The 15471-nt window shown below is 43.6% G+C and overlaps 1 protein-coding gene and 1 non-coding gene across 6 annotated transcripts in view; both read left to right on the top strand.

Moving 5' to 3' along the window:
- Window positions 1-15471, top strand: part of CSMD1 (CUB and Sushi multiple domains 1) — a 2004702-nt gene that overhangs the window by 1359306 nt on the left and 629925 nt on the right. The gene's annotated exons all lie outside the window — the stretch shown is intronic.
- LOC128776823 (U8 small nucleolar RNA) lies at window positions 3107-3238 on the top strand. Its single transcript, XR_008421983.1, has one exon. It is a non-coding gene; the product is annotated as a U8 small nucleolar RNA (small nucleolar RNA).

Here is a 15471-nt window from a genome sequence, read left to right as displayed (position 1 = left end):
TTGTGCACGGTGCAGTTGGGTCGGTTGTTAAACAAGTGCCTGCTTGTCATGAGGCAGGAGCCAAGTTGTGCCTGGAGAATAAGGAGAGATGATGCTACTTCTTCACATGCTTTCATTCCATATTCTTGCTGAGTAATTGTCTTATACTCAATCATGAAATTGTGTCTCCCTTGTTCAGCCCCTGCCTCATTTTCAATGCACCTGTTAGGCTGGATTATAGAGGATACAGACTTGGCATGGAGAAAGACATTCAGTGGAAATGCACGTAGGAATATTTATTCTGGCTCAGATACACATGACCTGTGTGACTGAATGGTTATCCTCTCTCTATCTGAGGCTTTCCAGGCAAGAGTCAAAAGCCTGTTTGTCTAATAGTGCAAGAATTTTCTTTAATCTCTTCCTTCTCTATACTAATTAATTGATGCATTTACTGTGAATTCAGTAAATACTTACTGAAAGTCTACAAAATAGTATACTGTTAAAGCTCACACTCTAGAGGGAAAGAAAACTAAACATTAAATAAATAAGTAAATAAAAACATGATGTGTGTTTGTTAGCATTACAAGGAGGTATAAGAATAAACAGGGAAAAGAAATCATGGACTCGCTTTGGGGTGGGGAGTTTAGAGAAAGCTCTGTAATAATGAAGCCCATGGATTGGTCCCAGAAAGTGGAGTGGGGGCTTTCTGTAAGTCTCTTATATTCAGTGATGTGCTCGTAAATGTTTACCAATCAGTTATGTGAGGGGCAGAGCATGATTTATAACATTTTCCAATCTGCCTGGTCAGACATTTCCACGTTGGCCAGTTTCTAGCTGTCAACCTGATGTCACTGGGTAGCCAAATGAAGTACAAGTCCCTATTGTGGTATTTCCACCAGACAAATACTAGCCTCAAGGGTTCATATAAAGGCCAAATACAGTATAGTAATTAGGAATTTATGAGATCTACATCTGTTTTAATGTAATGGATTTAATTTTAAGTTGATATCATTTAACCAGTCAAGGGCTATGTTTAACAATCCATCATCTTGCAAACTTTCTCAACATTTAACGTTTGCCTCTCATACTCTAGTGTAAACATACCACTGATTTTTTTCATACTCTTTCTGAGATGTGGTAAGCAGAACATAAGGGCATATCCTAAATGTTGACACAGGCTACAACATGTAAAATGGGTAAGATAATTATTGATCAGTCATTTGGGGCAAGAACTGTCAGAAAGACCTTAAGATTCTCAGCTGATTTCTTGAGTTATGGTTTGGAGTCCTTCAGTTTGATGTTTAGATTCTTTAAACTGTATGAACTTTATGAAAATCTTATGGATGCATCAGACTCTTTTCTGTTAACTTCTACAAAGTTAAAATTGCACGATCTCTGTCCTTAGAAATATTTCATTCTAGATAAGAAGACTTCAGTGTGTATTTATTTTTGAGAGACAGAGAGTGAGAGGGAGGGGCAGAGAGAGAGGGAGACAGAGGATCCGAAGCAGGCTCTGTGCTGACAGCGCAGATCCTGTCACGGGGCTTGAACTCACGAACCCTGAAGTCATGACCTGAGCCGAAGTTGGATGCTTAACCCACTGAGTCACCCAGGCACCCCTCTAAGATAAGATTAAAAAAAAAGAAAGAAAAGAAAAGAAAAAGAAATAAAAATGTAGACATTTGCAAGATCTCTAAAACTATATCATACTATGGAATGATACATACTATGAATGGAATGGTATGTATGGAAAACTACATACTATGGAATGACATACTTTGAAAGGAATGAGAGGTGTTTACTTTTCTTCATTTCCTTCATGTTTTGTTTAACCTTTTGTAATTTTGCTTTTGAATTATTTTAGTTTCATTAACATCGTCCACATAATGAAAATAAAACTGTGCAGTCATAAACACTCTGGTGTGATTCACACCATGAGAAAAAAGATAGAAATAAATCGCTTATACGCATTGAAAACTTTGTTGAGGATACATAAAATAAAAATTTACAGTTTTAAAAACGCCACACAAAGAAAAGGAAAAACAAGTCGAGATGCTTTATAAATGATCGTGGCAGGAATAGAGCGTCCCTGTGCCAGTTGGCTGTGTGTCACGGCTGCCCATCTACAAGGGTCGGCCATGTCTTCCGAGATGTAGGAGGTTGTGCGTAAAATACAATCCGGAAGCGTTAGACGCATTTGTGTACGTGGGAAGTTTTGAGAAAAGATTTGAAAAAAATGGGCTTCCCTCCACTTGATCTTACTTTGTCCGAACCCTGTTGAAAATCCAGTCCTTTGTGTGAGGTGACTCTTCAGGTCCCGGCTCCTGAAGTGGGTGTGGAAGAAGGTTAAGTGTGGTGATGATGATGGTGGTGATGATGATGTTGCTTACTGCCATCGTCACATTCATCTGAATTCACTGAGCAGCAAGTTGTCCCTGGCAGTTGAGAGCGTGCTAGAAAATGAGGGGAGACTCAGTGAAATTGCGCACAGAGCAGGGAGGGAGCGGGGTGTCTGGCAGGGCTGTCGCTGCCTGGGGCACTGGGCCTGGCCTGATCGAAACACGTTTCTTGTAAATGAAGCACCTGATACGATTTTGATTTGGGAAACTATGTGAGTGCATCAATTTTGGCTTCAAAATGAAAACAAAAAATGAATCTCACTGTGCTTTGGAGGAAAATGCTAGCTATAAACAAAGGATCATAAAACTAGAATTTTAAAGGAATTCAAACTACTCAATCTGATGAAATCAAAATCCTAAGAGGGCTTTGAAAGCTGATTCCTACCACCAGTTACGAAGCCTAAAATCTCCATAAAATTCAGAACCAAATAGTACCTGAGATTTTTGCAAAGAGCTTTCGTGCCTACAACACCTTGGCATCCCAGAAAGGTTGCCATGTAGGCAGGGCAGACGGTATTGTTACTTCCTTTTCACCCAGAGTCACACCGGCCTGGGGATTTCAAGCAGGTTTATTCCCCCGGACGTTGATGTATTTTGCCAGCAAATATTCACTGGGTGCCTTCTGTATTTTTGTTGTTCTGAAATGTGTGGATGAACCTCCGATATTACACAGCTTATTTCTGGTGGGTGGAGTGCCAATAAACAAATGTACAAAAGCCAAGTAATAATCGTCAGGTAGGATAATCCTTACCTGTTCCTCCTTCGGGAGGGCAGATTGGAACATGATGATTGGAGATCCCATGATTCGTGATTAACGTCTCTGCATAATCAGGACTTGCAAAAGCCAAGTAATAATAAATACAGGGATCAGAAGATAGAAAATGACGGTGGAATATTTTGCATGTTATGTTGGTCAAGGAAGGCACCTCCAGTAAACCAGCTTTTGCTGAGGCTGGCAGACAGAGAAGGCTTGAGCCCAGAAAAGACGAGCTTTCCAGGCACATGTTGACACCTGGTTGGTCTCTTCCAAAGACAACCAGAAGGTCAGTGGGGACCAAGCATCATGAGGAGGGAGATAATGACTGGAGGAAACAGAGGGGGGGTTTAGGTGGTAGGGTGGCAGGTGACACAGGGCCACTGGCCGTGGATTTTATTCTACGTGATGTAGTAAGTCACTGAGGTATATTTATTGGGGCAACCAGCCTCATCTTGCTTAGGTTTTAGAAACATCACAGACAGTGCTTCTGGGACAGTAGATTCTTCCAGAACAGTGGAAGCAGAGAGACCAGATAGGAGGCTGCTTTAGAGTCGCAGATGAGAGACAAGGGTGGGCACACAGGTGAGGCTGATGGAGGTGAATCAGGCAGCTTCCACATCATGGGGCAAGTCCTTGATTTCAAGCGTCTGTCCTTTGTGGTACAATGACAACCAAGCAGGAGTACCTTCTGTTTTCATGTCTTTGGGTAGCTGTTTAACATACCAGCATATGTATGCCCCCACATGTCAGGAGAGGAGGAGGAAGGTCATACTCGATGATCACCCAGATGCCTTCTGTTGATGGTCTGATGCCAGTGTCCTTTCCTCTGAATTGGCCAGAGTGGCAGCTGGAAGTTTTGTGATGGATTAAGTGAGCTTCTGATTATGTGCCGGGTCCTTGCCTTCCTCTTTTGTCCAATTCCTAGGGCAGGAACTCGCTGAGGACAGGTGCTTAGTGAATACCTGTTGGGTGAATAAGTGATACAAAAAATTGGTGAGTCAGTGAATAAGTGATGTTTCTACCATGTCATGATTTTTGTGTCACTGAATTTCGTCATTCAAATGATCTTCCCCTCTGCCTCCTGAAAACTCAAATTTCCTCTGCTCAAGACTCAGTACCCTGGGACTGACATTGCCAATATTTAGTTGGGGAAAACCATTGGTTGAATGAATGAGCGGATGGAAGTACGAGTAAGTCTTTTACCAAAGTGCATCTGGCAACCCTCTGCCCTGGCCAGCCCAAGAAGAGAAAGCTGTGGTCAGCCAGGCCCTCCCAACTGAGAAGGGCTCTGAAAATTGGGGCCAGGAGGAAGGTCACTGGCCATCCAGTGAGACAAAGTGAGGGAGAAGAAGACACAGAAGACAAGGTTTTACATCAAGTTGTGTAATATGTGGTCTTAAATCTTAGGGTGTTTTCTTTTTAATTTTTAATTTATATCAAAGTATATTTTCCTTTTCTCTCACCATTCTGACTTTGAGGAATAATTGCCATTTTTTCTGTAGAAAATGGCTTCCACAAACATATATCCAGCAGGGTAAGTCCCTGGTCTTTGAAGACAGATTATGGTCAACTCCGGAAGATGAATTAAGTTTAATGAAACATTTTCAGTGAGAGTCCGTGCTGGTCTGTTTAATTATTGTTCCCTGTCCCCACCTGCTTATATCATGCCTCTTAAAGAGCTGTGGTGGAGAGGACGTACGATTCATTTCATCATTATGATTAAGGTTTGTAGCCATCGGAGCAGTAAGGCTATGACGCCTGCAGGTCTGTGATGTGCCCAGGGGTTTCTCTTCCCAGGACCACAAAGGCTGTTTGCTCCGTAGGGGGTGCTCTTCAGAAGCCCTCCTTTCCTTTATTACGAACAACTGCTGATCCCCTGAGGCTCAGTTCACATATCACCTTGTCCCGAAAGCCCTGTCTTACCCCCATCTGAGTTAAGGGTCTGGGTTTTCAGAACAAGCCACCCCTGTCTCCCGTCCACTCCTCTCATCCTCCCTGACCTCATCCCCAGCACCTTCCCTCTCCCACTGGGCTCCAGCCATACTAGCCACCCTGGGACACCCTACTACCCCTCACTCTCCTCTCATCCATGCTTTATTTTTCTTGCGCCACAGATCACTTGACAGATCATGGAATATATTAATATGCATCAGTGGAAGACCTAATCTGTCTCTGTTTCTAATCTGCTTCTTGATCTGTCTCCTCACCAGAACGTGAGTGCACGGAACAGCCTCTTCTTGCGTACCGCGCAACAGACTGGTGTTTCCCAATATCTGCTCTGCAGGATTGCCTAGCTCGTGCCAGTCGCTCAATAATTATTTCAAGAATGAAGATACGAATTGATCTGCACACCTTCGGGAAAGCGTGTCTGTTGGCTATAGGTTAAGTTCTTATGATTGGACCCTTAACATTCATTTCCCTGTTTTTTACCCCTAGGAAAGCACTTAGAATGTAGCAGGCATTCAAGAACTGCTTGTTGAGTGAATACACATACTGGGCACTCTGGCCATACATACGTTAATAGCAACAACTAATCATGATTTAGTACCTTTATCAAATTACATTATGAGTCATTTATTGAAATACCGAAGTGGGCCCCAGCATTAACTTCCAAGTAGCCAGGTATTTGTATCTGTACATATGCTTCACGTCAGTTCTTCTGAGCTTGAGAGAGACGGGGGACGGGGTGATGGTAAAAGAAGTGTAAGGAATAGGAAGGGGGGCTCTTTCCAGTGTGGATCCAACAGAGACTAAAACAAATCATCAGAACCTAGCAGTGAACTCCGGGATTGAATGAGAGGCTGAGTCTGTGTCTCTGCAAAGCATTCCTAGGGCTGCTCTGAGGACCAGTCTGGGCTTCCATCTGCTTCCTTCCACGAGTACTTTACTATATTTGGGTGCTCATTTCACTTCATTTCGGGTAACATCTCCGTTCTGCGTGCCTGGAGACACGTCACTGTGTGTTCATCCCATTTAAGTGCAGTTTTTCAATATTTTACCCAGGAGTTACTTAGAACCCCACTGAACCAACTACTTGATTAAGATTAGGTTGATAACAGAGAATCAAAATCCTGATTATTTTCCTGACAAGTTATACGTTATTTGGTGAAAAAAATACCTCCGTTCAAGATGTACAAAAGCTAATATTGTAGGAGTAGTTTTCACTGTGTCGCTTAATATTCAAGACGTAAAATTCCTGATGGATGAAATAGAAAATCCATGTTACAAGGGTTGTTAACCCCTGAAGTTGTATACATTCCTTGGGTATCATTTAAAAATCATTCAGGTGGGTGGCTGTGTGTGTGTGTGTGTGTAGTAAATACCTCAAATATCTTTAAAATTATGGGTTGAACTCTTTGACGCACAGGTAGACAAAGTACAACCCTAATGAAATGTATTATTTTCGTGGAATTTCAGTCATTGAAATTCAGTCTGTAGAGTCTTTGGTGTGTTTTGTCAATAATGGACTTAACTGTTTTAATCCTGACCCTCTTGATAAGCTCTGTGGAGAGTTCTAACAGCATTTGACTGCGTTCCCTATTTTAAATGTTAATCTGGACATCTTAATTAGGGATCTGCCTTCAACACCATGATGAGATAAAAGTCAGCCATTTATGGCTTCTGGGGATAAGGGAAAGGAGAGAAAATGCTCCTGGCTTTTATGCTGTCACTGAAATGGTGTGGTGACACATAAAATGATGCAAGGCAGGTGGAAATCCAGACGTCTCATCCTACTTGCGTTGTCCTTGTGGGGAAAAAATGGATGCTGTTGACATTCCATCAGTATGAAATTCCCGTGGGATATTTCATAGATCCTGTGCGTGTTAACACTTACCAGTTTCCATTTTGTCCAAAATAACACGGTTTGGGAATGGAGTCGATTCAGGTGACTAGGGTAGAACTGGAGCAGAACACCCTCCGTGGCCTAACAACAAACATTGCGATTTTGAGATAAAAACTTGAGGTCGCCTCACTTGTCTGATGGTTGGAGATTTACACTCAGCTTCAGGGAAGTTGGAACAAGGCTTCTGTCTCATGGACTCTCAAATATGTGTCTCAGTGTCATCCTTTTCCTGGGTCTTCTCCACGTGCCCTGTCACTCGTCCCACAGAACTTCCACTTAAATGTCTCATTGTCAAGTCAAACCTGTCGTGTCCCAGGCTGAGTGCATGACCCTCAGCTTTGACAAAGCTCTTCTCTTCTCCAGATCTCCTGGTCTGCCAGTAGTGTCACTCTGTCTCGCTCTCGTGGAGAAAGCCCTCGTTAATCTTCTTTCACCAAGCCATTCCTTCCTCTGTGTTCACGACAAAAGTGTACCAGCCTCTCTTCCTGGCCTCTCGTCTTCCTTCTCTTCTAAGGATGCGGTTCATCTTAGCTCTTGTCACCCACATGTCTGGGGGTGTTACCCTTGTCGCGGCTGTTTCCTGTTTTCCACACCTCTTTCTTTATCGCTGCCGCCAACAAAGAAAGTGGATCCTTGACCTTCATATATTCAAGTCAGAGAGAGGTGGAGAGAAAGAGAGACACAGAGAGAGCATTTAAACAGTACCGACAGTTTTAAAACGTAGGCGGCACAGGCTGTTTGACTGCATAGGCAAGTGCCTGAGCAAACAGGAGAAGATACGATTCTCCCACTCTCTTGGTTGATCGTAGTCGATCAGGCTGTACTTCCTAAACTCGCTGTTACTTCCAGGCTGATCACGACCGTGTACTGCCCTTTGCTGCATGAACTGCCTTCAGCACCACACTCTCGCTGTGTGTGTGAAACATCACCGCATTCAACGTAAATGTCTCGTTTAGCACGTCTTCCCGTGTTTAAACCCAGCCACAAAACAGCTCTTTCTCGGATTTTCAACAACGTGGGATAAAAACTCTTCTGTTCGTCTCTGTGGAGGGCTTCGTGGCTCCTCCCTCCCGCAGCCCCTGGCCACACATTCCCCTTGTGCCGTTCTTCGTCTCCGTGGGGCTGCTGTCTTCTCGCCTCTGTATCTGCAGACCTTTCGCATCTCTCGGCCCCCCGCCCCGTCCGCAGGGTTGCTTACTGCGCGAAGCCCGCTTCCTCCTCTGCCAGCCCCCTCAGCCGTCGTGGTGGCCGCAAGCACACGCACGCCCCCCTGCTGGCTCCGTGGCCTCCCGTCACTCCCCTCTGCTCCACGCAGCTGCTCTTACGAGGGCCACCTCGTGGAGCTTGTGTGAGTCAGAAGGAGCCTTGCGTACAAAACACGTCGCCCTGGACTCTAAGCAAGTGACTTTAAGCCCTGGCCCTATCAGCACGAGCTAAGAAAAAGCCACCGGACCCGCGCCTCAGTTGGCGGGTGCGTTTCTGACCCACGTGTTTGCCGGGATGATCTGACAACCTCGGCGAGACTGTTCCTCATCTGTGTATCACTCGCTCTGTGCCAGGCACTGTGATGATCAGCGATAGGTTTAATCCTCTCAGTAATCCCGGGAGGGGAGTGTTAGAGCCATTCCCATGGTGCACACGGGTCACAGGGAAACACGGAGGTAGAGGAGATCCCGGGGATAGGTGAGCCGCCAAGGAAGATTCAGTCTCACGATCAAATCAAGCGACGCACACGACAGTATTTTACAACCTGTGAAATGTCAGGCACGTACCCCGTTAGTACGCCTCGTGTGGGGGGTACCCGGCCGAGCACACGGTCAGCACTGGACACACTTGATGGCTGGGGACACGTTGTTCACCGTGAGCGACGCGTGAGCTGCTGTTTGTGCGGGTTTCCAGGGGTTGTTCTTCCAGATCACAGTCAGGGCCCGCGCTGCTTGGAAATGTCGTCTTCGTATTTTAGATTCATGTGCATTATTTCTCTCAAGAAGTTACAATCTTATGGTCCGTTTGGGAATGTTATTTTATGCCCTATGCTTTTACTCCCCAGTTATATTGCATATTGGGAATTCATTATATTTACTGATATTTCTTCATAGGGGTGTTAAGGGAATTAACATAACAGAGTTTGAAATTGATTTGAGCTTCTCTGAAGAGCCCAGACGGTTAATAAAAACATTATTTCCTTATCTGCTTTACAACATCGCCACTACCTTTCCCTTACAGTGGGAGATCCCAAAGGGATCAATTCCTGGTTTGTTCTTTTTTGCAGAGAAGAACAAATAGGGTTACCCAGCGGTGGTTGGTAAAGGGAATAGTTTCATGACTTAGGCTTCCTGGAAGGCTTCTCTTTGTGTGTCTCACAGATTTGAAAACTAATTGGAGTTTTTGATAATTGTAGAATGATTTCAAACACTGAGGCAAGCTACCTTTGTCCCAAGTGAAAAATATCATCGGGGCGGAGGGTACTTAGCTCAGCACGGAGCCCTGAGTTAGTTTTCTTTTGTGTAACAATAGTTGTTACATCATTTGTCAACAAATGTGATCATCTTTCTAATTTAGTACTGTTTACCATCAGTTTTTCCAAAAGGTTTTGGGACTAAATATGCCCTGTTTTACTTCCCAGAGCATCTCTTCTATGCCGCGGGAAACAGTTTTGCTTTCAAGTACTGATTTCTTGGACCCGTGGCAAGTTACACGTCATTTTAGGGATTTATGTGCTATTTATATAAATTGTTCTGAAATACTTACATTAGTATTTAGAAAATTAGACTAATTTCAAGTACAGTTGACCTTTGAACAACACAGATTTGAACTGCCTGGGTCCACTTATACCCAGACTTTTTCCAATAAGTCCAGCACAGTACTGTGAATGTATTTTCTCTTCTTTATGATTTCCTTAATAACATATTTTCCTTTGGCTTACTTTTATAGGAGTACAGAATATAATACACACAACATACACAGTATGTGGCAATTGACTCTTCGCGTTCTCGGTGAGGGTTCTGGTCAACAGCAGGCTACTCATAGTTGGGTTTTGGGGAAGCCAGAGGGATACATGGATTTTCAACCACATGGGGGTCGGCGACCCTAAGCCCTGCATTGTTCAAGGGTCGGCTGTAGATGTAACCAGTCCATGTTAAATTCAGCGACAGTGTTCTGAAGAGCTAACATTATTTTTAGCGAATATGCTGTTAACATTAGGTCTTCCTAGTATATGAGAGTTACTGGGCACGCATGCACGCACACACTCTCATCGCCTGTATCTAGAATGGAATTACCCATTCAAATTGTAAAACAAGGGGCACCCAAAATAATCCCCCTACGTTTGGTAGGGAATTCTCAGAGTTACAGGCAAAAATTCAAATACAGTTTTGAAAAGCTTTAAAAGTTTTAAAAAAGCCATAATGAAAGCATGCTCATTAAAACGTTACTAAAATTCACTTTTAAGATACGAATGATATAAAAATAAAGAGGGGGCGCCTGGGTGGCTCAGTCGGTTGAGCGGCCGACTTCAGCTCAGGTCATGATCTCACGGTTCGTGGGTTCAAGCCCCGCGTCGGGCAGTGTGCTGACAGCTGGGAGCCTGGAGCCTGCTTCAGATTCTGTGTCTCCCCCTCTCTTTGTGCCCCTTCTCTGCTCATACTCTGTCTCTCTCTTTCTTGCTGTCTCAAAAATAAATAAAACAGATAGATAGATAGATAGATAAATAGATAGATAGAGTTGGGGTGCCTGAGTGGCTCTTTCTGTTGAGCATCTAACTCTTGATTTTGGCTCAGGCATGATCCCAGGGCCACCCTCTCTCTCTCTCTGTGCTGAGAGAGGAGCCTGCTTGGGATTCTCCTTCCCTCTCTCTCTCTGCCCCCCACCTCAAAAAAATATAAATAAATAAAAATTATGTAAAATAAAGCATTTAAAAATAAATAAAGAGAGCATTTCCTACTGAGGAAATGTATGTTGTGTGTGCATAAAGCAGAGCAGTTAATGCAAGAAGTCCGTACACAGGACCATCTGTTTATACACTTAAATGCAGTCATTGGTAAGAAAAACTGAAGTTATTCCACTGCAGGATTTCACATATTTACCATTTATGTTTTATGAAAGGAATGCCGTATTTGAACTTAAGTTTACATCCTAAGTTTATGTTTTGCTATTCTGTTATGAGAGAGTTAAGCCACTGAAGATTTTGAGTCCTTCTTGTTTTTTAATAAGAGTAGTATTGTTTGGAACAGTAATAATCACTATTAAATGCCTCTGTGCTGGCTCTGTGTAAGTTAGGCACTTGGTATTTCATGGGGAGAAACTCACTGCTTCTGCTCCTAATCCAGAAATTTTCTGTATGAGTTATGTGCTGTATTTCTGTATTTGAGATATTTACCCCCAATCGGCGATTGAATATTGTCCTGCCCCTTACTAAAATAAATAAATAGGGGCGCCTGGGTGGCGCAGTCGGTTAAGCGTCCGACTTCAGCCAGGTCACGATCTCGCGGTCCGTGAGTTCGAGCCCCGCGTCAGGCTCTGGGCTGATGGCTCGGAGCCTGGAGCCTGTTTCCGATTCTGTGTCTCCCTCTCTCTCTGCCCCTCCCCCGTTCATGCTCTGTCTCTCTCTGTCCCAAAAATAAATAAAAAACGTTGAAAAAAAAATTTAAAAAAAATAAAAAAATAAAAAATTAAAAAAAAATAAATAAATAAATAAGAAAGTAAGGGGGAAAAAAAAAAAACAAAACCAAAAACATAGCATTCCCAAAGAAAATCTGGAACAAGTATAAAGGGGATTTTGTGTATATCTTGTGTGTGTGTGTGTTTTTTTAATGTCTTTCTAAATTCAAGTTACCTAATTTTCTACATTTTAGCATCCTTGGATGACCCATTCCAATTGACTTGTGTTAAATAGTGTCATTCTTGTCAAGGGGATTTGTTACAAGCCCTGAGAAACACCAGATAAAAGTTTTCTTTGAAAAGAAGGGTAATTTTCTTTGCTCCCTTTTCCATATGTTTGGCTTCCTCTTGCATCGTGACATAAGGAGGGCCCCTCCTCTGTCCTGGCAGCACCCAGACCACCTGTAGTCTCCAGATGTGGGAAGCTGTGGTGTCCCCTAACCCAGAGGCTCCCTGTCGTCCCCAGGCTACTTAGCATTTTGTCACATCCCTCCGAGCCCTACCCCTGTGACCCACAATCTTCCTATTTGCTTGTCTAGACCTCCCCCTAAATTTTTACCACATGCCCAGCACTGGGCCTGACACAGAGTGGGCATCATTTTTTATTAGTAAATGAATAAGTGGCTGCATTTGGGGGCTAGGACATGACCTCCTGGGAGTGTTGACCAGAATATGCCCCTCGGAAATTCCTTCCTTTGTCTGGACAGTTCCCCAAATCCATGACTTGCAGCCAATTTCTTTGGGGCTTTAAAGACATTTCTTTCTTTATGAGTGCTCAATGAATATTTTAAATGAATGGATGAATTTTACCAAGCCTTCATGGAACCTGCCCTTTAGAAAAGAATGTGTTATTTTATATCCAGCATGCTTTTAAGTGGTCCAGACTCATAAAGTTAAAAAAAATAATTAAATTATTCTACCAATTAAGGTAAATTAGTCAAAAAAATTTTAAGATGTCATAAATAGATTTAGTGTACTGTCTAATGGGGGACTCTTGCATTCACCATTTCATTTTTCATCCTACTTGGATGTTCTTGTATATTAATTTGAACTTTTCTAAAGTTTTTTAATGTTTATTTATTTTTGAGAGAGAGAGAGAGAGAGTGTGAGCATGAGCTGGGGAGGGGCAGAGATAGGGAGATACAGAATCTCAAGCAGCTCCAGGCTCTGAGCCATCAGCACAGAGCCCGATGCGGGACTTGAACCCATGAACTGCAATACCATGACCTGAGCCAAAGTCAAACACTTAACCAACTGAGTCACCCTGGTGCCCCTAATAATTTGAACTTTTACAGAAACTTTTCAGAGAAGCTATGCCACAGCCATTTGCAAGTGGCCCCAGATTTTCATGCATTTTATGGTCTATCCACAGGAAAAAGGTTAACAGTATTTGTGGATATGGATATTTATCCCATCCAGCCAAGGTATTATTATTATTATTATTATTACTACTACTACTACTACTACACAACTTGTTTCTTAAAAAGAAATAAAAGTTAGGATTGTTTCTAAGACTCTTCATGTTCCAAAACACAGTGTTTTGCCCGCAGCTAGAAATGTGTGTAGCTCACAGGGGAGCGTGGAGGTGGAGAGAAGACATCTGGGCCTCTGAGCACATCGTTTCCAAATACCAGCATAGTGGGTTCAGAGCATGATCTCGCAGTTCATGGGTTCAAACCTATATCGAGTTATATTACCTGGAGAGAACCAAGAGAATGAGGAGGGGACAGGGTGAGGAAGGAACTCTGGACGTTTTCAGGAAAGCAGACAGGGGAAGTGGAGCCCACAGAAAGAAGGAGGAGACAGATGGAGAAGGGCCAGGAAGGAGAGAGAGAAGACAAGGGAGGGTGGTAAGTGGGCCAGGGGCCAGGGGCCAGGGATCGATTACCTTAGCAGACAAGAGGAGATCAGATTTGGCAACAGTGAGAAAACAGCAGATTGAAATGTTGAGCCCAAATTACAAGCTTCTTGGCAGCCATGGTGGTTCTTCTTAGGCTCCTCACTGGAAGAAAGTGCATCTTGATGTCCAAACTTCCTTCCGCTTGCCAGTGTCCCCCACTGTCCACTCCTTGTGTATAAAAAGTTCTCACAAGTGAAATATTTAAACCGTTACCTAAATAGTGTCCAAATAGGTTTTTTTGTTTGTTCTAATTCTTGTTCTTTGTTCAGATGTTTAAGTCGTGTGTAGAGCTTTCCTGGCTCTGAATGAGGGTGCCACTTATCACCAGTGTTAACACAGCCATTGTGAGAAAGTGTAAGAGCAGGGGCACCTCGGGGCCCAGTCGGTTGAGCGTCTGACTCTTGGTTTTGGCTCAGGTCATGATCTCACAGTTCATGAGATTAAGCCCCATGTTGGGCTCTGTGTTGACAGCATGGAGCCTGCTTGGGATTCTCTCTCTCCCTCTTCTCTGCACCCTCCGCTGCTTACACGTGCTCTCTCTCTTAAATAAATAAACTTAAAAAAAAAGAGTGTAAGAGCAAAAGTCAGTGGGCTAAAGTGGGGCCTGGGGGTGCTGGTGTTACCACCTGCCAGCAGCCGGGCCTGCCTGGACACAGGGTTACACACGGGCCACCTGGGATCAAATTACTGTAGGACAGGGTGTGCCCTCAGCCCAGAGCCCATGTCTGCATGGCCGTGCGGGAAGGGTGAGGTTACAGGAGGAAATCTCACTTCACAAATGTGTACCCGCAGAAATGGAGCTGCTGGTGATCATTTGACCTACTTAACATTGTTTTCCTGTCTTATATTGGTTAATTATGCACGGTTCCATTGAAATCACATGCCCAAAGCAATAGCTTCCTGCAGGAACAACACTTACCTTTCCTAGCAGCCAAATGCTCAGGACAGAAGTGTCTGTTTTCATAAAAGCACATCATGAGAAAGTTTTTATAAGAGGCTGGGGCAAAAACTTTCCCCTCTGTACACAGATGTTGGGTGTTTTTACTCTATCCTGTCGCACACACTTGTGCTTCTTTTACTTAATTACTTCTTTCTCCTTTAATAGGATGATTTCTTCATTTACCATATATAGAATCATAGGACATAGATTTCAAAGAATCAAACCATTTTTACATAAGAATGAAACAGGACGACAAACATCAGGAGGCTGTATGTGGATGTACACGTAAGAGGAAGAAAAGGAGGAAGCATACATACACCTCTTAGCATGCTATGTAAAAGTCAGCATACCCACCTTACTGGCAATTCAAGAAAGGTCACTCTGGCTCCAGAATTTGCTCCTTTTCTTTTCCGAATGGTTTCCATTGATTGTGGGAGGCTAGACAGAGGAGGAATCATCATTAACCCAGCAGGTAGGGCTGCCCCTCTTTGACCCCAGCCATCCTGGATCCCCTACCAGGGCACCTGCTGTTCCCTGGAGCACTAAGGGCTCTCATTGCCTTGAATATAGACAGAATGTAGGTGGTCCTTGTCAACTTGTGGCTTCTCCACACGCAGTTCCCTCTTATGAGACAATCTTTCCTTGCCTACATATTAACAGCATGCTTTTTTAAAAAACATTTTTTCCCCCAGCATTACAAGATTGAGCTAAAGGTATCATGAAATCCCACATACCCATGACCCAAGCTTCCAAAACTACCAACATCTCACCAATTGCATTTTATTTATTTATTTATATGAAATTTATTGTCAAATTGGTTTCCATACAACACCCAGTGCTCATCCCAACAAGTGCCCTCCTCAGTACCCATCACCCACCCACCCACCCCTCCGTCCCACCCCCCCATAAACCCTCAGTTCTCAGTTTTTAGGGGTCTCTTATGTTTTGGCTCTCTCCCTCTTTAACCATTTTTTTTTCTTCCCCTCCCCCATG

This window comes from Panthera pardus, unplaced genomic scaffold (assembly GCF_024362965.1).
Source record: "Panthera pardus isolate Hobbes unplaced genomic scaffold, ASM2436296v1 HiC_scaffold_13, whole genome shotgun sequence".
Taxonomy (NCBI): domain Eukaryota; kingdom Metazoa; phylum Chordata; class Mammalia; order Carnivora; family Felidae; genus Panthera; species Panthera pardus.
Note: the sequence above shows the minus strand (reverse complement) of the source record. Positions and strands in the feature narration are given on the sequence as shown.